Raw genomic sequence first — 22,233 nt, forward strand, 5'->3', positions numbered from 1 at the left:
TTTGCTCTTTTTTGATGCATTGGATTAGTTTATGAAGTGTTGGTTGTGTTCTTCCTATTGTGGCTTGGAAGGCATTATGCCATCCTTCTACCGCGTTGTTGGTTTTGGCTTTTTGTGCTATAGTGCTAGCGTACACATTCCACCATGGAATTTGGAACTTCGGTTGTCTGCGGTGACCAGAACGATGTAATCTTCCTACCCAGGTGTCTTCAAAATAGTCTAAGAAGGGAGTTAATTTTTTCTCATTACTGCGGTAGAAAGGGCTGTCAAGTAATAAATTGTAATAATTAGCCACTTCTGTTGTTGGGACATATGCCAGTGCTATTAATTTTTTAATCTGGTAAGAAAAGTTGCTGTTAGTAGAATATTCTATGCTTAAAGTAGATTTTTGTAAGTGTCTCCATATACTTTAGTTGTAGTGATAATAACACCCTTGTATTGCAGTGAGTGGATATATTTTAACACCTTAGCTGCTTTGCAAATATCCCTCCCCAGTGCTGCGCTGTCCATTGGAACTAGTGCTGAATGGACGTCCAATGGTCGTGCGCAGCACTGGGGAGGTAGCGCTCGTGACGACCGTTGGCCGTCAGCAGCGCTTAAGAGGTTAAGTATAGCTTGAATCATAGCTATTTCAAAGTCTATTATGATTCTTTGTGGGTAGTAATTATCTGTAAAATCTTTGATTGTTGTTAAGATTTCTATGTAGGTTGCATTTGTTTTATTTAGCAGCAGTGTATAAATTAAGGGGATATTAGTTTCCTGGTATTCACCGTGGATGGTGTAAAGTTGATAGAAAGGTTTTGGACACACTTTAAAAGTTCCGTCCATCATCCATGTTTCACGCGATTTTAGTTTTTGCAAATTGCTATTTGTTGCAAAAAGTAAAATTATTTTATCATGACTTTGGTTATCATACATTAAGAATGTATCTTCATTATGGGTAATAGTATATTCTGGATATATTTTAATCTCTTCAAAAGTTTGAGGTGGTGGTGGAGTTGGATCAGAAGCTCTTTTAGTTTTAGCTATTAATCTTTTCAAGTTGGGGATTGAGGGTAACTGTCCTGGTACGTGTTCTGGGACTTTAGTCAATTTTTTTTTCAAAATAGTGGTGCTTGTTTCTTGGGAGCCTGTACTAGCTTCTCTAGGTGTCTCTAATGCTTCTCTTACTTCGACTTCTGTTACATTGGGTGGGTGGTTATGCTCACGTACATTTACAACATTGTCATCGACAGTAGTTGCTCTACCATAGCATGCAGTTGAATAATATTTACTACATTTCCAATGGGTTTTATTCTCTTTGACTTTTTCTTGGGTGTAGGTATAACCCATGTAGCTGAGCATTATTTTTCCTTTTTGAGATGTTATAAAAGTAGCTCCTTCTGCCATTTCTAAGGTAGATCTGTGAAGACATATATATGTGTTTTTAGTAAATCTGTTAAACATTTATTTCAATGTTTAGGTTAAAATAGCAAATTTAAAAATGTACTTACAATGTTGTTTTTTCAGCTATTCTGATGTTTTCTGTTCTTATATTCAGAGTTTCACTGTTGAATTTCTTGTAGTTGTGGTAGAGAACAGTAGTAATTAATAATATTGTTTGATACTTGTTTGTTTCTCTTTTCTGATTATTAATTGACACAGTGAGTATACTTACTTAATTTTGTAGAAGTTGTTGTTTGTGTAGATGTAGATTGGTAGATGAAGTTTGTTGAATCTGAAAAAATAAGTGTTACTATTAGTTATTTATTATATTTGGATATATTTATAGCTCATACCATATAAAGTCATTTCAAACTTCTGTTTGCTATATTGTTATTTATTTACAACTTTTCTTTGTAGGCATTGATTAGGCTGTTCATATTTTAGTATATTTATTTATTGTGGCTGTTGTTGATAGGGTTTTTTTAGTTCAATTTAAAAAAAAAAGAGCATTTATTTAGTACAGGGAGTTTAGCTAATTTTCTTGAGGCTTTTATAGTATATAAAATGGGAGTTCACTTACTTGACTTGTAGTAGACTGTGTTGTAGTAGTTGTTGTAGGTGTGTATTCTCTTCTCTTCAGCAAAGTAACCGTTTTTCTCCAAGTTTGGGCCAAAAATGGTAATTTTAGTTAAGTATGTAATTGTTTTTATAGAAGTTAGTTAAGTATTTCTTCATTTTGATTGGTTAAATTACATGTATTTTAAATTCATTGGATGAGAACCTTAGCTTGAATTTGATATCCGTTATTTTTAAATGAGGATGTTTTATTAGTAATTTCGTTCTAGTATATATTTAAAGATGTTTTGTATGTGTTTTATATTTATAGTTTATAATGTTAAAAATGTTTAAATATGTGAAGTGTTAATAAAAGTTTTCTAAATTGAGGATATTTGAATTATCAAGTAAGTTTATATTAATTAGTGTTTTAAAAAAAATTATATATATATTTAAAATATATAGTATATTTATTTATGTTTTTAAAGTATTATTTTCAATTTAATAATTATAAAATATTAAATTTGTTGAGGGTATTGTGTATTTAAGGTTATAGATAAAAAGTCGATATTTTTAGTATATTTAATTAGGTAGTAAGTAAGTCGATATTTGTGTTATCGATATTTGTGTAGTTGGTAATATTATTTCAAGGATTGTCGATAATGTAGTAGTCAATATTTATGTACTCGATATAATTGTGAACGATATTAATGTAGTCAATAAAAAAAATCGATATTTGTGTAAATCCTTGTTTAAGTATATGGTGACGATATTTTTGTAAACAATGTTTTTGCGACGATATTTTTGTAGGTCGGTGTTTTTGTAATCGATATTTCATCATGGAACCGATGGCAAGAACTATGAGAAGAGTGAACTCCTTACCCTGCCAGAGGAAGCGGAATTGAATAAAATGTTTTTTATATCTTATTGTTACATTTCACTACCGGGCGGAATAAAAGTACATGGGAAGATAAAGTTATGGGAGGGAACATTTTGAATATATGATTGACAAGTTACCTCATCGTAATATGGTGTGATGACTACTCCACGTTCTTTGTACAATAAAATTGTTGGATTCACACATTTTCAACAATTGGGGGTTGTACACTGACCTCGAAAATAGTATAACTAGGGTAGGCTTAGCTAGTTACTTTGTCCGACTTGTCCGAATAGATGACCTGTCACTGACCCAACAAACTCAATAGGTGATCGGGAGCAGAGTTGCTGGCGGAGCACTCTGTCAGAAGATTCGATAACGCAATTGGGGCTCTGAGAAGGAGATCGATGACCCATTCGGGGTTCGACTGTTAGCTGCAGAGAGGGTTTACAACGCTGGCGTTTGAACTTTAGCTGAGGTGCTGGTCTTAGCCTGTGGTGGTCCTGATTCAATTTGGCCGTACCTGTCTTGGATCTGTAAAATGTAAATGTAAATTGATACTTGTATAGCGCACTACTCACCCGCAAGGGTCTCAAGGCGCTTATACGAATACCGCTGTGGAACCCATCCTGGCTTTCCCTGTGAGGCGTCCACTCCTGGGCACCCCTAAGGTGGAGGCCAGGCATCCTTAGCATAGTGGGGGCCGTTGTGGAGATTAAGCAAGCTGTTGCCCAGAGTTGCAGAGTGGGACTCCATGATTGGAATAGGCACCGAGGCGAAAATGATCAGGTCCGTGGAATTTTGAGCCCAAGACCCGCCAAAGCGGGGAATTGAACCCTGGTCCCAGGCCTGACTTCTGCATCAGGGTCTGCCGCTCTAACCATTGAGCCACACTTCTCCTAAAACTGATCTGCACCTGTTCTTTCCTGCTGGCACCTGTACTTTGGAATTCTTATTTCTTGACTTAATCCGTGGCCAGGGTTGGTCACCACACCATTCTAGGTAACTATAAAGTGTGGGTTTGTCATTGTATTTGTTTTCCCTTTTTTTTACCCACCCTTTGTTTAAATGCTTATCGATATTTTCTCTCCACATTATTTGCATATGTTCATGTTTAAATCGGCATCATTTTAAATAGAATAAGAAATTAATTGAATTAATGTTTTCCAAAACTCTTCAAAAAAAAATTCTTAGATAAAAGAACTTACATTTTTCTTGAGTCTGTGGTTATTCTATGAAATGCTGAATGTTATTGTTCTACCTATTTTCTTACTAACTTCTTTGATCCTTTTGGTCAATAGGTAATGGTGGCTTTGATTGGTAAGACAAAATGGTATAAATCCTGAATAGTAAATCCCAATTGATTGAGTCTAGGTTTACCTCTTTAATGTATACATAGATATATGGGCCCAGGTGAGTATGTTGAGCAGGTGAGACCGCACTCTATCAGTTATTTTGGTAGCAGAGGTAAGGTTAAGGATTAGTGTAGATAGGTAGTTAGTTTAGTATTGATTATTGATCTACTATTAATTATTGCTTTTATTGATTTTATGCATTAACCAAAAATTGTTCGTACCTGTTTTATGATTTGTCTGGAAACCCCGGGGGCAGAATAACAGGTGGTAAATGGAAGCCACTCTGTAGTGAGGTCACTTGTCCGAGGAAGTAAAAGCATGGTTAGGTAAAACCGGAAGCACTGTTTTAGGGATTTTTTTTCTTTATAAATGTGTGAATAATTTATAGCAAGGAGTTTGCTAGTAAAACTTTGGTGTGATATCACCTAGAAAGGGTCACACTGGAGGAGTAGCAAGTTCTTCTGAGCTTGATTGACAGCAAAGGGGTTCGTTGGTGAAACATTGGCCTTACATAACCTAGAAAGGGTAAGCCCGAGGAAGTAACAGGTTCTCTGATGCTTGTGTGAAAGGTAGACAGAAGGGATCTACTTGTAGTGTATGAAGAGTAAATGGAAGGGAGTTACTCGCAGTGAATATAAATCATTCTTGTCTTTTGAAATAGTTACTCAGACACAGTGGCAAATGTTTTTACGTTGTTAATTAATGAAAAATGAACATTTAAAATAAATCTCTCGCATTACCTTGTAAAGGAGGGAGTCAGTTGCGGAGCTGCGCTGACATCACTCAGAGCCACGCTGGTATTGGTTGAGACAGCGGGTGTGTAGCTGAGGTAATACTGTAAAGGAGGGGTGAGTACAGAAGCGTGAGAAATTGTCTCACGAGAAAAGCCGCGCAACCATGAATATATTGTGAATTCTAATTGTTGAATGGTCATTGAAAATAAGAAACGCATTGGTATTGAAGGTTTTCATAAACAATTGAAGTGTCATCACAAAGTAAAGCGGCATAAAATATATGTGGTATTTAGATCCAGGAGTCATAGGAAATAGACCTGATAGAAGAACAGATGATTAGAGGGAGACCTTATATCATGTACGGAGATAAAAGAAAAAGGTCATTTGTCAAGAAAGTTAAACATTTCTTTAAAAAGGATAAGCTGATAAAAACCAGAGAAGGGATTATTATTCCACCACTGAATACGCCCGCATCATACATGATGGTTGAAAGGGACTATCACACTTGTATATGGTTAGAAAACTGGATAGAATATACAAAAGATAATGGAATTTTGGCATTTCCAGAAAATGGTATCTTCTATGGTAGAGTTTTGTACAATTTAGGATCACACGTGTGTGAACTAGATCAAAGACCTAGATTAACTCAATATGAGGCATTGGAGGAATGGGAAACAGAGGCTTTTGAGCGAGACAGATCTAGTAGTGATAAAAGTATAAGTACATTTTATCCTAAATTTCCTAAAGAAAGGAGAGATAAGCAGATGAAACAATGGAGACAGTCTATGCTAGTGGAAGGATTATATCCTGTCCGAGCATTAGAAGAACAAACAGGGAGTAAAAGCACTGAAAAAACTAAAAATGTACTGACAAGTGTCGATCCAGAAGATGATTACTTGGAGGATTTATTAATGAAAAATCCACAACTTTATAATGAAGAGTAGAATCAGACAAATCCTAGTGCTCCGTTCTTAAAGCCACCTTTAGTTCCATAAGTGTTACATGAAGCATCATTAGAAATAGTTTTACAGGAAAAAGAATGAGAAGCAATAATTAAGCAAAGGAATGAGTTAATTCAGAAAATTACACAGTTAACTATCAGTCCTGAAGCTTTGACGATTCCTGTGAATATAGGTCCAGTTGTTCCTTTATATGGAGATAAACAAACTAGTTCTAGACCTCCTGTTCTAACTACACATGTACTGCAGCCAAGAAAAGAAACATTGATAGTGGATGACCAAGCAAGTGAATGTGAGTCAGAAATTTCTTTGATGGATTTACCTATACGAGAGCCAGTAAGTAGTTCAGCTAGGAAAACTACACCTGTAAATTCTAGAGAAGTACACATGGAAACTTCTTCAGGTACTAGAAATGCCATTGTAGTTACTCCAGAAGAAATTGAAAGATGGTCCCAAGAAATAGAAAAACCAAAATCACAGTCAGACATTGGATATTTTTTAATTAAGGGTTGAATTGGAAGAAATGATTGCTGGAAATGTGGGATTAGACCGATTGAATGCATTAAATGAAGATGAATTGTTGTTCATATGTCGAAGTATCACCCGAAATACAAAAAAAATTCATAAAAAATTGACGAGTTTGGAAAATGAAATTGGGATTGACATTGGTAAATCAAAAGTGTTACAGAAACCATATTGAGCTGAATTTTCTGACAAAGATTTAGAAAACATGAATGTGTCAGGTCGAAAATTGCAGATTAAGGAATTGTTAGCATTATTGCAGAAATGGGATGATATAGACAGGTGGAAAGCTAGATGGTTAAAGAAAAAAGAAGAAGCTCATGGGAAAGACACTGTAACAGAATATATTTGAAAGAAACTGAGAAAGAGGAAAGGTTTTGTCCAATGAGAGAAGTACCAGGTGGAGGTTATGTACATGTCCCATGGTCCCGACAAGATATTTTGTCATTTACAAATGATTTCCCAAAACTCAGAGAGAAACCTGTAGAATGGTACAGGCAGGTTGAGTGATTCGTAAAAGTCTCAAAGGTATTACTAAAAGATCTAGATGGGTTATTTGACATTGTTGTTCCTGTTGATTTATGGACAGAATGCAAAATTGCATTTAACTGGCCAAATGATGAGTATTCTAGAGACCCAAAAACAGGAGCACCATCAGATGAAGTGATGAGGAAATATAATCAAGTAATACTGTATTTAAAAGGAAATGTACCTCCAAAAGAGACAGACTGGACGAGAATAGACAGAACTACCCAGAATAAAGCTGAATCTGTACATGCAAATTATGAATGACTTTTACAAGTTTTTAAACAGTACAGTGGTTTAGAAAATATTGACACCAAAGATATGACACATGTTATCTATCGGTTTGTCTGGGCTCAAACCAAAAATTTTTATTAAAGATCATACAATCTGCTGGCAGGCCAAACCTGAAGATGAAATACTAAAATATGCAAAATATTGTGAAGATGAATTGGACAATAAACAACAGAATTTAGAAGAAAAAGTAATGTGGGCAAAGGTAAAATTAGCAGAGCAACAAGAGCTCCAAATGAAAAATATTCAGACCCAAGGAGATGGAAATGGGAATAAACCTAGGGGAAAGTTTAATCGAGAGGAAGCTAAAAAGAAATTTCCTTGTCATGGGTGCGGCAAGTTGGGACATTGGAAGAACAAGTGTGAGACTGTATTAAATAATAACGTGCAAAATAATAATTTGAATTCACAGACGCAGAATGAGGTATCGAAAAAGCAGCAACAACAGGTAATACAAAACCAGTTACCATTGGCGCCTACGCCAAACCGTGGGAGTCGGCCTACATACAGTGTAGATACCACAAGTTGGGAAGGAAGAGGTAAAAGGGACACAGTGACACCCCAATTTCTTTTGAGTGACTCATACTTTGATAAAGATAGTTTCTGACCGTGCCTGAGGGGGGAGGACGAGGAGTGCGTACTTGGCGCATCCTTGCAGGTAGATCAATCAGGTCCATACATTGAGGGAAACGTTGAAGGAAATTATGTTACCTTTCTGTTGGATACTGGCGCTACCCGTTCTACTGTGAGAACAGCAGACGTTCCAAACCAACTCCTCTTGGGAGAAGCGATCCAAGTAGTGGGCGTTTCTAATAACGAAATTAGTACCCCAGTTACAGAACCAATGGAAGTTAAAATAGGTAATTTTAACGAAATGTACACATTTGTTGTATGTCACTCCAGTCCTATAAATCTGTTAGCTTAGGGATTTACTGTGCAAAATGAACTGTACTATATTTTGTACACCGAATGGTGTCAAAATTCAAACCCCAGATGAAGATGGAATTTATAAAATTATGCTAGCAAAACAGGAAACTGAAAAACAAAAGTTTACCATAGAAGATATGTCAAAAGAACAACAACATACGGTAGATCCTAAAGTGTGGGATTTTACAGGAAAAGATGTAGGATTAATGGTCAATGTTGACCCGGTAAAAGTGACAGTAAAAGAAGGTGCTGTTTATCCAAATACTCGACAGTACAAAATGAGCCCAGAAATAAAAGCAGGAGTTGCAACTGAAATAAAACGTCTGGTGGATGCAGGAATTTTACAGGAGATAATGAGCAGTCTATGTAATTCACCCATAATTGGCATCAAGAAACCAAGCGGAAAATACAGGGTCGTACAGGACTCCCACAAAATTAATAAAATTGTCGTCCCATGTTGTCCAGTTGTGCCAAACCCTGCTGTGATTCTGTATCAAATACCATGGGCAGTAGGCTGGTTCACTGTAATAGACTTTTGCAATGCATTATTCTCCATACCATTACATCCAGATAGCAAGTATCTTTTCTCGTTCAAATTCGACGACCATATCTACGTTTGGAATCGCGTCCCTCAGGGGTACACATAAAGTCCATCAATTTTTAATCAGATTTTGAAAAAGTGCCTTGAATCTCTGAAATTGCCCCGACAATCAGTCTAGGTGCAGTATATAGATGACCTATTGGTGGCATCTAAGAATCGAAAAGACTGTGTTACTGATACAATTGCTTTACTGAATCATTTAGGTAAAGGAGGACACAAAGTATCACCTGAGAAATTACAATATTGTACCACATCAGTAAAATATCTGGGGCATCAGATAGAGAGAGGTGTCAGAAGGGTTACCTCTGAAAGAATCAGAATAATTCAAAACATGAATCTACCTCAAACGCAGAAAAAAATCAGAATGTTTCTTGGAGTTGTAGGTTACTGCAAGCAATGGATTGTGGGATTTGCAGTCCTAGCAAAATCATTGATACAAATGACAAAGAAAAGAGCAAAAGCCCCAGTAGAATGGGATGATGAAAGCATGTCATCTTTCTTGAAATTACGAGATTGTCTGTGTTCAGCTCCAGCATTAGGAATGCCTGACTATTCAAAAGATTTTGCGTTGTTTTGTGATACACGAGACAATTGCGCACTTTCAGTTCTGACTCAGACCCATGGTCTGATGAGACGCCCTGTTGCATATTTTTCCTCTACACTAGATCCAGTGGCAGCAGCATTGCCAGGATGTCTAAAACCAGTAGCTGCAACTTGCATGATTCTTGAGCAAAGTGAGTTCATTATCATGGGACATCCAGTAACAGAATATTTCCCACATGCAGTTGTGCTTTTGTTAAAAAAGACTAAAACTCAGTACCTAACTGACTAAGTATGAACAAATTCTTGTGGGTGCAGATAATTTGACAATTGCTAGGTGTAATATTCTGAACCCAGCAACATTGTTGCCTGAATCGCACTTCGCGGGAGTCAAAAATGAAATCGAACATAATTGCATTGAACTTACAGAATACTGCACTAAACCATGCCAAGACATAAGAGAAGAGCCACTGATAAATTCAGAACATGAGCTATTTGTAGATGATTCATGTATGTGACATGAGAAAGGAGGTTTGAGTGCTGCCTATGCTGTTTGAACTCTATGGGGTCCAGTTGAAGCATCATATCTACCTGGAATAAAATCTGCACAGGTAGCTGAACTAATTGCATTGACAAAAGCTTGTAAATTTGGGAAAAATCTGAAAGTGACATCCTATACTGATAGCCAATATGGCTAGGGAGTTGTGCATGATTTTGGCTAACTCTGGACGCAAAGGGAGTTTCTGACATCATCAGGCACTCCTATTAAAAATGGAAATTTTGTGAAAGATTTGCTAAAAGCAATCCAATTACCAGAAACAGTAGCTGTGGTCAAGTGTGCTGCTCACCAATCTGGCAACCACAGAGTGACAGCAGGTAACCGATATGCTGACCAATTAGCTCAATATTGTGCTAAAATTAAAATGGCAATAAACAAGAAAATTGAACCAAAAGGAACCAGCTGCCAACTTATGTTGCTTGAGAAAGTGAAAACTTGGGAAGAAGTGAAAGATTTGCAAAATGATGCAGAACAAGAAGAAAAGGAAGAAGGGGCGAAAATAGGATGTCAGAGAAGGGCTGGAGATGGTGTCATTGTTTACCTTGATGGAAGGCCTGTGTTGCCAAACTGTATGCTTGCTCCTATGGCTAAGATGTATCTTGGTGATTCTCATCTAGGGCGAGACGCTATGATAAGATTATTCAGACAAACTTGGTTCAATGCAAGGTTCAGGAATGTTGCAGAGAGTCTTTGTCAAATGGTCTTTGGCATGCCAACAAATGAATCCTGGGAAAAGAACTGTAGTGTTGTCAGGAAAGATTGGAAAGGCAGAAGGTCCTATTATTCGACTAGACTGATTTCATTCAGTAACCCCTTGCAGTGGAATGAAATATGTTCTTGTCATTGTCTGCCTATTTTCAAAATGGGTGGAAGCTTACCCTACACATAGGAATGATAGCATCACAGTAGCAAAATTACTACTTAGGGAGCTCAAACCACGTTTCGGTTTTCCAGTAACGATTGAATCAGACCGAGGAAGACATTTTAATAATGAAATAATTGTTCTAATCTGTGAAGCATTTAAAATTGAGTAAAAACTGCACTGTGCATAATGCCCAGAGGCTTCTGGAGTGGTAGAACAACTGAATGGCACAATCAAGTCAAGATTGGGAAAGATTTATGAATCAACTCGATTAGAATGGCTAGATGCTTTACCTCTTGTTCTGATGGGACTCATAAGCATTCCAGACAGAAACACAGGCTTGAGTCCTCATGAAATACTCATGGGAAGAGCAATGAGGCAGGCATGGGTGCTAGGACATAAGCTGATAAATGTATCTGATGACTTGGTACTAGAGTACTGCAAAGAACTGGTGGACCAAGTGCGTTCTAGCTCTCACCAGGTTGGAGAAGACGCTGTCACCGGGCAGACAACTCCAGCACACGATCTGGTTCCAGGTGACTGGGTTGTAATAAAAGAACATAGATGAGAATCTTGTCTAGCACCAAGGTGGGGAAAGCCAACACAAGTGATATTGGTTACCACAGTAAAATGTAAAGGAATTCCGAACTGGATCCATGCAAGTCATACAAAAAGAGTGGCTGAACCTGATGAAATTGAAGCTGAAGGTTGTGCAGCTGAGGAGTCTCAAGAAGGTGATTCCGAAGTAGTTGATGATGAACAACCGAGCACCAATCAGGATGAATGGATTCCGGTGTTTGACCTTCCTGCAGATGTTGTGAGAACCAGAAGCCAGACCTATTTAGATAGACAGAGTGATAGTAAGGATGAGTGAGGAATAGAAGAACGTACTCAGATTACAGAAACCAAAGCCAATAGTAATTCTGAGGAGGAACAGATAAGGAAAGATCAATATACTCAGACATTCCAGATACCCGTCACAGTTCCAGAGTCTGGGAAGGGGCAGATAGGTAAAAGGGCGAAGGCTCAGGAAGAAGAACAAGAGATCGAGATACCTGAGCAGGATCAGATAGATGTAGAAAATGTGTTCAGGAAGAAGAAAACAAACCAAATCAAAGTCAATTGCAGCACACACCTGAACAAGGTCAGATTAGCATCCAGGCAGAAGAAACTGAAGCAAGACCTGGACCAAGTCAGATAGAGAGGGATACAGATGATGAAGATATACAAATTGTGCCACAACTGAACGAGAATAAAAGAGTAATTGAAGAAAATCAAAGTACAGTGCCAGCTAAAAGACTCAGAAAGGGAGATAATTGGCCTGGGTGTGTCAAGAAACTAAAATTTCGTCTTAAATCAATAAATGAAGAACCAGAGCAAATAAACCAAATATCAAGTCAAACTGGGCTTTCCACAGAACAACCAAAAAGAAAAGTCTGTGAATATAAAGACTGAATTATAGGTTCAGAGGCCCTGAATGGACTTATGTTATCCTTGAAGATTTTGAAAAACTAGAACTGAGTGATGAAGATGATGACAAATTAATTGATGAACCAACAGATGAAGAAGTTAGACCAACTTGAAAATTTCACAGGTTAAAATTTTGTGAAAAGTCTCAAAGAGGGGCTAAGTCTCCTTAATCGAAAAATGGCTGATCATACTGTTAATGGTAAACCGAACAGAAACTGCTTAAGAACATGCTATAGAATATGCACATGTATTGTAGTAATAGTACTCATAGTATGGTTAGGACTGACAGTAGCTATTCCTTATCTAATGGATAGAAGTGAGAAGAATGACACTAACATTCATGAGAAAGTAGATGTACCTGTAAACTTAGATACACATGGAAGAATAAATATTGTTAGGCAGCAAAGAGTAGAATTAGAAGCATCAGATGAGGAAGGATTACATTATGATAAAGTTAGAAATAGAACACACCTGAATGTATTTGCAAATCTGTTAGTACACAATGTAGAAGCAATGGAAATAGGTGATTGCTATGTTTGTATGAAGCTACCATTATCTGTAGCAGAAGGCGTCACTTATCACCATTTGCCCTTGACTTATGGTATTTCATGTAGTATTTTAGCTAGTTTATTTTACAAGAAAGGACCTTTACAATATTATTATTCTAATTCAGACTTGATTTTCTCTGAACTTCCAATTCATAGTAACCTGAATCCTGTACATACTAAAGGTAACATAGCTCATTATATGGGAGAATATATTCCAACAATAGGTACAATAGATATAGCTGAAGCACACAAGAATAATTTAACATGCATTTTACATGAAGAAGAGATGATATTTTTAAATTTAGTTGAAAAGAGGAGAGAGGATTTCCAGAGAAAAGGTACAGAACAGAAACGTAAAATTCCTAAATGGGCAGAAAATAAAGAATAAACCTTAAATGGCAAAACTCATGCTGCTATGTTGGTGGACTTTGAAAAGGAAGGGAAACTCTGTTGTCTCCACAGGGAAAGAACAAGTTATCATAATAATATATTCATTGGTTCTAGTGAATGCAAACACAATTATAAAGTAATTGGGGGGTTGGGGTTTCAAAGATGGAACTGAACCGGTGTTTCCTGGAATTTATTATATCTGTGGGAACAAAGCATACTATAAATTTCCTGATCATTGGCATGGGAGTTGCTATTTTGAAATAGTATTCCCAAAGGTATACCATGTAAATAAAATTACTGGAAGCAATGAAGAAACTAATGGACTAATACGTAGTAAAAGAGCTACTTTTTCAGAAATTGTAGGTGATATATTTAGTGCATTGATACCTTCAGTGGGAGTGGTTTTAAATACTCAAAGAATTAGCAAATTGTCAACAGTGGTGGATCGCTTCTCGACTGACACTGCTATAAGATTTTTAATGATTAATTCTGAACTAGTTGCGGTAAGGTCAATGGTTTTATAAAATCAACTTGCTCTTAATACATTGTTTTTTTTTTTTGTTTTTTTTTTTCTATATCCTCATATTGCGGGTTGAGAGAAAAGAATGACAGGCATTTGGGAGACCAGCATCAAACGAGCCAAGTGTTAAACTTGGACTGCCCCTGATCTTCTATCAAGAGGTGCAAGGGGTAAGTCTCGTTCTTGGTCTAATCCGTTCTCCACTGCATACCTCCATCTTATTCAATAATTCCATCGTTTCGGGAGATCTTTGACCCATTGGATAATTGACAGACTTCAAGTCATGCCAGGAATTATTGTCCGCTTAATCATTGGAATCAAAAGAAAAAGAAAAAAGAAGAAAAAAAAAAGAAAAACACAGCTGAGGGGCCTCTGGTAAAGAGAAAATTATAAGTTATTGTCTAGATTCAATATACTTTTCCAAGATCTCCCAGTATTTCATCTTTTTATTTTGTTTCCCTTTTCTATCTAAGTTGCTAATTCTTATTGCAGTGTTTAACCAGCTTTCATGTGTTGGGGGAGATGGTTTTATCCAATTAATACATATCTCTCTACGTGCTAAGAGAATCATAACAAATAATAAATTTTCTTGATGTGTATCTAACTTTATCTGATTAAGTTGAGTGTTGCAGTGTATCCCAAAAATAATTAAGATAATACTCACAGTTATTGGAGTTGCCAGTATTGCAGTTAGAGTCTTACCAATTTCTTGCCAGTATTGTATAAGTGAAGGGCACCCACCGAACATATGTATATCATCCGCTTTTTCCTCTCCACATTTACTGCATGCTTTTACTGTAGCTCCTTTGAATTTTGACAGCTTTTTAGGAGTCCAGTACGCTCTATGTATGGAGAAAAGGTGGTTCCTCTTTAATGAAGCGGCCTTTACACATAACCAACATTTTTCTACTGATTTGTTCCAAAGTTGGCAGAGATCTGAGACTTCGTTTTGCAAGTCTTTCTTCCATGTTTTTTCAACAGTTGTTTGATCTTCTTTTTCTGTTTCAATTAGTGCCCAATACCATTTTGATACTTCTTTCTTTAGTGCCGTTTCGCTGATCATCTCTGATTCTAGATTCTCCGGATCTAAAGCTCCTTTTGGAATGGTGCTTGCCCAACTGCTCAATTGGTAATATTTAAACCTCGAAATTTTACGATCTGTAATTATTTGCAAGTGGTCCCATGACAACAAGGAATTCCCAGATAGAAGTTGTCCCCATTTTTCAATTCCAGCTTGCCTAATTGTTTTTGATAAAGAATCTTTTAAACAGTCAGGGGTACCTGGGGAGTCCCATATTGGAGCCAAGTTACTATAATATGGAATCTGTATGATTGATCTTATTTGATTCCAGATCTTAACAGCATTGTTCAGAACCTTTAGTTTGACTTTTTTGAAGAATTTCGGATGGCCGAATTTGAAGAGGAAGTGATCTTCCCCCTTTGTCAAGTGACGCAAGTATGTTGGATATGCTTGATGTGCTTTTAGTAAGACTCTGATGTTTTTGAATTGAAAGGATCTGCAATATTCATATATATCCGGACTTGCAATACCCCATTGTTCCTTCTTTCTCCTGAGTTTATTCCATGCAATTCTTGTGCTCTTGGATGACCAAATAAAGCTAGCTATTTCTCCTTGTATCTTTTTTAGGGCTTCCTTTTTGAATTCTAATGGAATATTGTTAAAAAGATAGGTGAATTTAGGAATGATTGACATTTTGATTATATTGGATTTACCTAAGAAGCTTAATGGTAGACCTGACCAGATTTTCAAGAGCTTTTTCGTTTCATTCATGACTCGGTTGAGGTTTGTTTCTGCTAATTTTCCAAGATCTTGTGTTATGGTAATTCCTAAGTATTTTATTTTATCCTTCAAGAGTGGTGAAATTAGTTGTGAGTTCCAGCTCATTATTTCCGTTTTATCGGCATTTACCAAATATCCAGATACTTTACCAAATTTGTTCATCTCTTCCTCAATTGCCAGTTTAGAATTATTATAATTATCTGTGAGCACCATTAAGTCATCTGCATAGAGCGCTACCTTTCTTGTCCATTGTGAGTATCTAAAAGGTGTGATGTTAATGTTATTTCTGATGGAGCATGCCAAGGGTTCAATATATAGATTAAAAAGTAGCGGAGATAGGGGACATCCCTGACGTGTACCTCTTTGGATCTCAATGTTTTCCATGAGATTGCCATTAACAGCTACCTTTGCTCTTGAATATATTTCACTTAGCATGTGGTTAAAATTAATCCCGAAGTTACTTTTCTCTATGCTTTTGGTTAGAGAAGCCCAGTTAACCCGATCGAAAGCTTTAGCAGCATCATAAGTAAGGAGTGTAAGGGGAAGATATTCCTGTACAGCTATATCAATTGTTGCTATTAGCTCATGTGTAATATCTTGTATCTGTCTACCCTTAATAAAACCCTTTTGGTCCGTATCAATTAGTTTGGCCATAACCTTAGATACTCTTTTCGCTATTACATTCATGAAGATCTTATAATCGCAGTTTAGGAGCGATATTGGTCTATATGATGCGCAGTTCTTTGGGTTTTTTCCTGGTTTTAATAATATGCTTATCGTAGCGTCGTTCCATGAGTCTGGGAGCCTTTCATGTTCCATATATGTCTTATTCATTGTTTCAGTTAGAGGTTCGATTAGTGTTTCTTCCAATGCAATATAAAATTCATTGGGCAAAGCATCTGGACCTGCGGCTTTTCCTTTCTTTAGATGACTTATGGCGCTCCTTACTTCTTCTGCTGTTATTTCGGAATTCACAAATTCCGCTTCTTCCTCTGTCAGACGAGGGAGTTGGACCTTCTCAAGATAATTTTTAATTTCTTCCTCCGTTGGGTTTGTATCTTCCTTGTATATTGAAGTAAAAAAGTTAAAGAATTCCATTCTAATTGCAACATCATCTGAAAGAGTGGATGATTGATCTTGGTTATATATATTTAATATATTATTTCTGGATTGATCTGTTTTCATTTTCCAAGCTAGGAATTTTCCGCAGCCTTCCCCATACTCATGGTTTGCTAATTTACTGCTCTCCCATTTCTCTTTGACTATATTCTCTAAATAAGTTGACAGATTTTCTTTTGAGTTACGAAGTTTTTCTTCCAGCTTTTCCTTTTGTATTTGTGAAACATCACATTCCAGATGTAATTCGTCTTCTTTGATTTCTGTTTCCAATTTTATGATTTCCTGTTTTTTTTCTTTATGTTTATGAGCGCCTGGGCTAAGCAATTTTCCTCTGATTACCGCTTTGTAAGCATCCCATATCATTCTTTTTGTTGTGCTGTTTGCGTTATCCTGGAAGTATTGTCGGGTAGTTAATATAAGTTCCTCCACGCATCGGTCGTCTCTTAAAATTGTGCGGTCAACAGTCCACCTGTTAGGCATTTGTAGTTGCGGTAATGTTATATTTAACTGAACGGCAGAATGGTCCGATAAGTGAGCGGGTAGATGTTCAATACTTTTCACTTTATCTCTTAAATTTTTGTTTAATAGAAAGAAATCTATTCTTGATTTATGCCCTAATTTTTTTATTGTGAAAAGTGTATGGGTAGTTTTTTATTCCTTTTCATCTCCACATGTCTTCAAGCAATAAATCTTTTTTGTAGATCCCTAACCACTCCCTCATCTTCGGTAAGTTCCATTGTTTTGTTGGTGGGGATCTATCAATTTTAGGATTTTGATACATTGTTGCCAAAAGAGGGTGGAGTCTGCAGAATGCTGAAAGCGCAACATTGTTGCACTTACATACCTGACAAAAGTGTAGAACTGAAAGGGTATGTAAGGAATATTACACATTTAGAAAAAGAACTTAAACCACTGGAGGTTGATAGTGCATGGAAGAGACTAACAGATGGTCTTTTCACTGTAGGTAGTTGGTTTTCTAACGTAGGGAAAGGTTTTGTAGGTAAAATACTGATTCCAATGGTGGGAATAGCCCTAATAATTTTAGGGATAATAACTTGTTGCAAATGTCGCAGGTATAAAAGGACATATACAGTGTATAAGAGAGGAAAGAAAAGAAACATTAACAAAATAGAATTAGAAGAGCATAATGGACATTTGTACAAGAAGGTGAATGATCTGCACATGAAAAATAAAAAGAATATAACAGAAAGTTTGAAGAAATTGAGTTGGGTGAAGTGTAAAAGTTGGCAAACGTTTCATTAATTAGTGATGATATAAAATATCATCAAAGAGGGGATTGATGGAGCAAGGTTTCACGCGTAAAGTGACTTGCTTGTACTCAACTCTCTCGAAATAATATTATTGTACTAACTAACACGTTTTGTATTATTAATATTGCATTACACGACATATTAGACATCTAGGGGAAGCTTGTCTATGTGCTTTTACTAAATATAATCCCCTCGCATTAAAATGACTGCTGCTACGCGGGATTTTCTACTGTGCATGCGTCTGTCATGATCACGTGATATGCTTGGTGGGAAAACCTTTGCTTCTGCGCACTAGAAATAAGATGGCTGTTCTATGTCCTTACGTGTAAGAAGCTTGCATCGCTGCTTTGCTAAGCTGTTTGTTTTGCTTATTATCTAATGCAATAGTTTAAATAAAATAAATGGGAATAGAGTAGAAAGAAGTGGTATACAATGCATTACTTTATTCTGTGTCTCTAAAACTGTTTCTTTTCTATTTTTACATGTTACGAATTTTGGGCCTAAATACTCTGTTGAACTCCATCTTTGGAGAAACTGCGCCTGTGCGACAAAAGTCCTGAGCCACTGAAGCTGTAGCCTTGAACTCAAGCCAATCAGACATGGATGGCAAGAACTATGAGAAGAGTGAACACCTTACCCTGCCAGAGGAAGCTGAATTGAATAAAATGTTTTTATATCTTATTGTTCTATTTCACTACCGGGCGGAATAAAAGTAAATGGGAAGATAAAGTTATGGGAGGGAACATTTTGGATATATGATTGACAAATTACCTCATCGTAATATGGTGTGATGACTACTCCTCGTTCTTTGTCCAATAAAATTGTGGGATTCACACATTTGCAACATTTGGGGGTGGTACACTGACCTGTAAAATAGAATAACTAGGGTAGGCTTAGCTAGTTAGTTTGTCCGACTTGTCCAAATAGCTGACCTGTCACTGACCCAACGCACTCAATAGGTGATCGGGAGCAGAGTTGCTGGCAGAGCACTCTGTCAGAAGATTTGATAACCAAATCGGGGTTCTGAGAAGGAGATCGATGACCCAATTGGGGTTCGACTGTTTGCTGCAGAGAGGGTTTGCAACGCTGGCGTTTGAACTTTAGCTGAGGTGCTGGTCTTAGCCTGTGGTGGCCCTGATTCAATTTGGCAGTAACCTGTCCTGGTTCTGAAACTGAACCCTGGTCCCAGGCCTGACTTCTGCATCAGGGTCTGCCGCTCTAACCATTGAGCCACACTTCTCCTAAAACTGATCTGCACCTGTTCTTTCCTGCTGGCACCTGTACTTTGGGATTCTTATTCCTTGACTTAATCCGTGGCCAGCGTTGGTCACTACACCATTCTAGGTAACTATAAAGTGTGGGTTTTTCATTGTATTTGTTTTCCCTTTTCTTTACCCACCCTTTGTTTAAATGCTTATCGATATTTTCTCTCCACATTATTTGCATATGTTCATGTTTAAATCTGCATCATTCTAAATAGAATAAGAAATTAATTGAATTAATATTTTCCAAAACTCTTCAAAAAAAATTCTTAGATAAAAGAACTTACATTTTTCTTGAGTCTGTGGTTATTCTATGAAATGCTGAATGTTATTGTTCTACCTATTTTCTTGCTAACTCCTTTGATCCTTTAGGTCTTTAGGTAACGGTGGCTTTGATTGGTAAGATAAAATGGTATAAATCCTAGGTTTACTTGTTTAATGTATACATAGATATATGGGCCCAGGTGAGTATGTTGAGCAGGTGTGCCCGCACTCTATCAGTTATTTTGGTAGCAGAGGTAAGGTTAAGGATTAGTGTAGATAGGTAGTTATTTTAGTATTGATTATTGATCGACTATTAATTATTGATTTTATGCATTAACCAAAAATTGTTTGTACCTGTTTTGTGTTTTGTCTGGAAACCCCGGGGGCAGAATAACAGGTGGTAAATGGAAGCCACTCTGTAGTGAGGTCACTTGTCCGAGGAAGTAAATGCATGGTTAGGTAAAACCGGAAGCCCTGTTTTAGGGATTTTTTCTGTATAAATGTGTGAATAATTGATAGCAAAGGAGTTTGCTAGTAAAACTTTGGTGTGATATCACCTAGAAAGGGTCACACTGGAGGGAGGAGTAGCAGGTTCTTCTGAGCTTGATTGTCAGCAAAGGGGTTCGTTGGTGAAACTTTGGCTTACATAACCTAGAAAGGGTAAACCCGAGGAAGTAACAGGTTCTCTGATGCTTGTGTGAAAGGTAGACGGAAGGGATCTACTTGTAGTGTATGAAGAGTAAACGGAAGGGAGTTACTCGCAGTGAATATAAATCATTCTTTTCTTTTTAAATAGTGACTCTGACACAGTGGCAAATATTTTTACGTTGTTAATTAATGAAAAATGAACATTTAAAATAAATCTCTCGCATTACCTTGTAAAGGAGGGAGTAAGTTGCGAAGCTGCGCTAACGTCAATCAGAGCCACGCTGGTATTGGTTGAGACAGCGGGTGTGTAGCTGAGGTAATATTGTAAAGGAGGGGTGAGTACAGGAGCGTGAGAAATTATCTCACGAGAAAAGCCACGCAACCATTGGTTGAATACATTTTGAATTCTAATTGTTGATTGGTCATTGAAAATAAGAAACGCACTGGTATTGAAGGTTTTGTAAACAATTGAACTGTCTTCACGAAGTAAATCGGCTTAAAATGTATGTGGTATTTAGATCCAGGAGTCATAGGAAATAGACCTGATAGAAGAACAGATGATCAGAGGGAGACCTTATATCATGTACGGAGATAAAAATGTCATTTGTCAAGAAAGTTAAACATTTCTTTAAAAAAGGATAGGCTGATAAAAACCAGAGAAGGGATTATTATTCCACCACCGAATACGCCCACATCATACATGATGGTTGAAAGGGGCTATCACACTTGTATATGGTTAGAAAACTGGATACAATATACAAAAGATGATGGAATTTTGGCATTTCCAGAAAATGGTACCTTCAATGGTAGAGTTTTGTACAATTTAAGATCACTGGTAAGTAAAATAAGAGGATTTCTCCTGGTACTATTAGAATCCCCACCAATCAGTATTGGCGGTGGAAGGTTCCCGTAGTCAATAACTCACACTCAGCTATATCATGCATACATTCCTGACGAATTCAGTTCCTCAAAGGTGATAAAGTGACATCAGAATGACAACAATACTAAATAAGAAAAATACAGTGTGTCTTTAATAAAATTAATAATAGTATGTTCTACAACATTCATAAAACAATCTGTGTATACAAAACAGATAAAAAGTCCTATTGACCAGTCATTTTGGCACAACCTAGAGTTAAAAAGGCAATTTATATCAAAAAAAATACCACTGTATACATCGATCTAAATATCTGAAAGCTAGCGACCAATTGAAGTGCAAACAAATAAAAAGCATCTCTAGTTGGTTACTCCATGTAGAACTCAATATTTATCTCTTAGAACAGGTGTCCATAAGTTATTTCATCAAGGGCGACCCCCGTATGGTTCTTTGGATGTAACATTCAATGAAGCGTCGACGCGTTTCGGTGGCTCATATGTTTCTCTATGCCACCTTCTTCAGGACAATATATATGTGTGTAAAGCAAGCTTTCTTCTTATAACGGCGTATATAACCTATATGAAACAATAGGCACAATTAGAAAATGCTCTAAGGGCGATTAAATGCCTATGCCTAATAGTGCCTAGGATAATATATCTCTCGACAATTTTAATAATGCTGGAATTCATTATTAAAATTGTCGAGAGATATATTATCCTTGGCACTATTAGGCATAGGCATAAGAAGAAAGCTTGCTTTACACATTATCTTAACTTATGGACACCTGTTCTAAGAGATAAATATTGAGTTCTACATGGAGTAACCAACTAGAGATGCTTTTTATTTGTTTGCACTTCAATTGGTCGCTAGTTTTCAGATATTTAGATTGATGTATACAGTGGTATCTTTTTTGATATAAATTGTCTTTTTAACTCTAGGTTGTGCCAAAATGACTGGTCAATGGGAATTTTTAACTGTTTTGTATACACAGATTGTTTTATGAATGTTGTAGAACATACTATTATTAATTTTATTAAAGACACACTATATTTTTCCTATTTACTATTGTTGTCATTCTGATGTCACTTTATCACCTTTGAGGAACTGAATTCGTCAGGAATGTATGCATGATATAGCCGAGTGTGAGTTATTGACTAGGGGAACCTTCCACCGCCAATACTGATTGGTGGGGATTCTAATAGTCCCAGGAGAAATCCTCTTATTTTACTTACCAGTGGTACCCCTTCTCTTGGGTCTGGGGTCACTCCCATCTGATTTTCACCACAATTTAAGATCACGCATGTGTGAATTAGATCCAAGACCTAGATTAA

This window comes from Lissotriton vulgaris, chromosome 1_1 (genome assembly GCF_964263255.1).
Source record: "Lissotriton vulgaris chromosome 1_1, aLisVul1.2, whole genome shotgun sequence".
Taxonomy (NCBI): Eukaryota; Metazoa; Chordata; class Amphibia; order Caudata; family Salamandridae; genus Lissotriton; species Lissotriton vulgaris.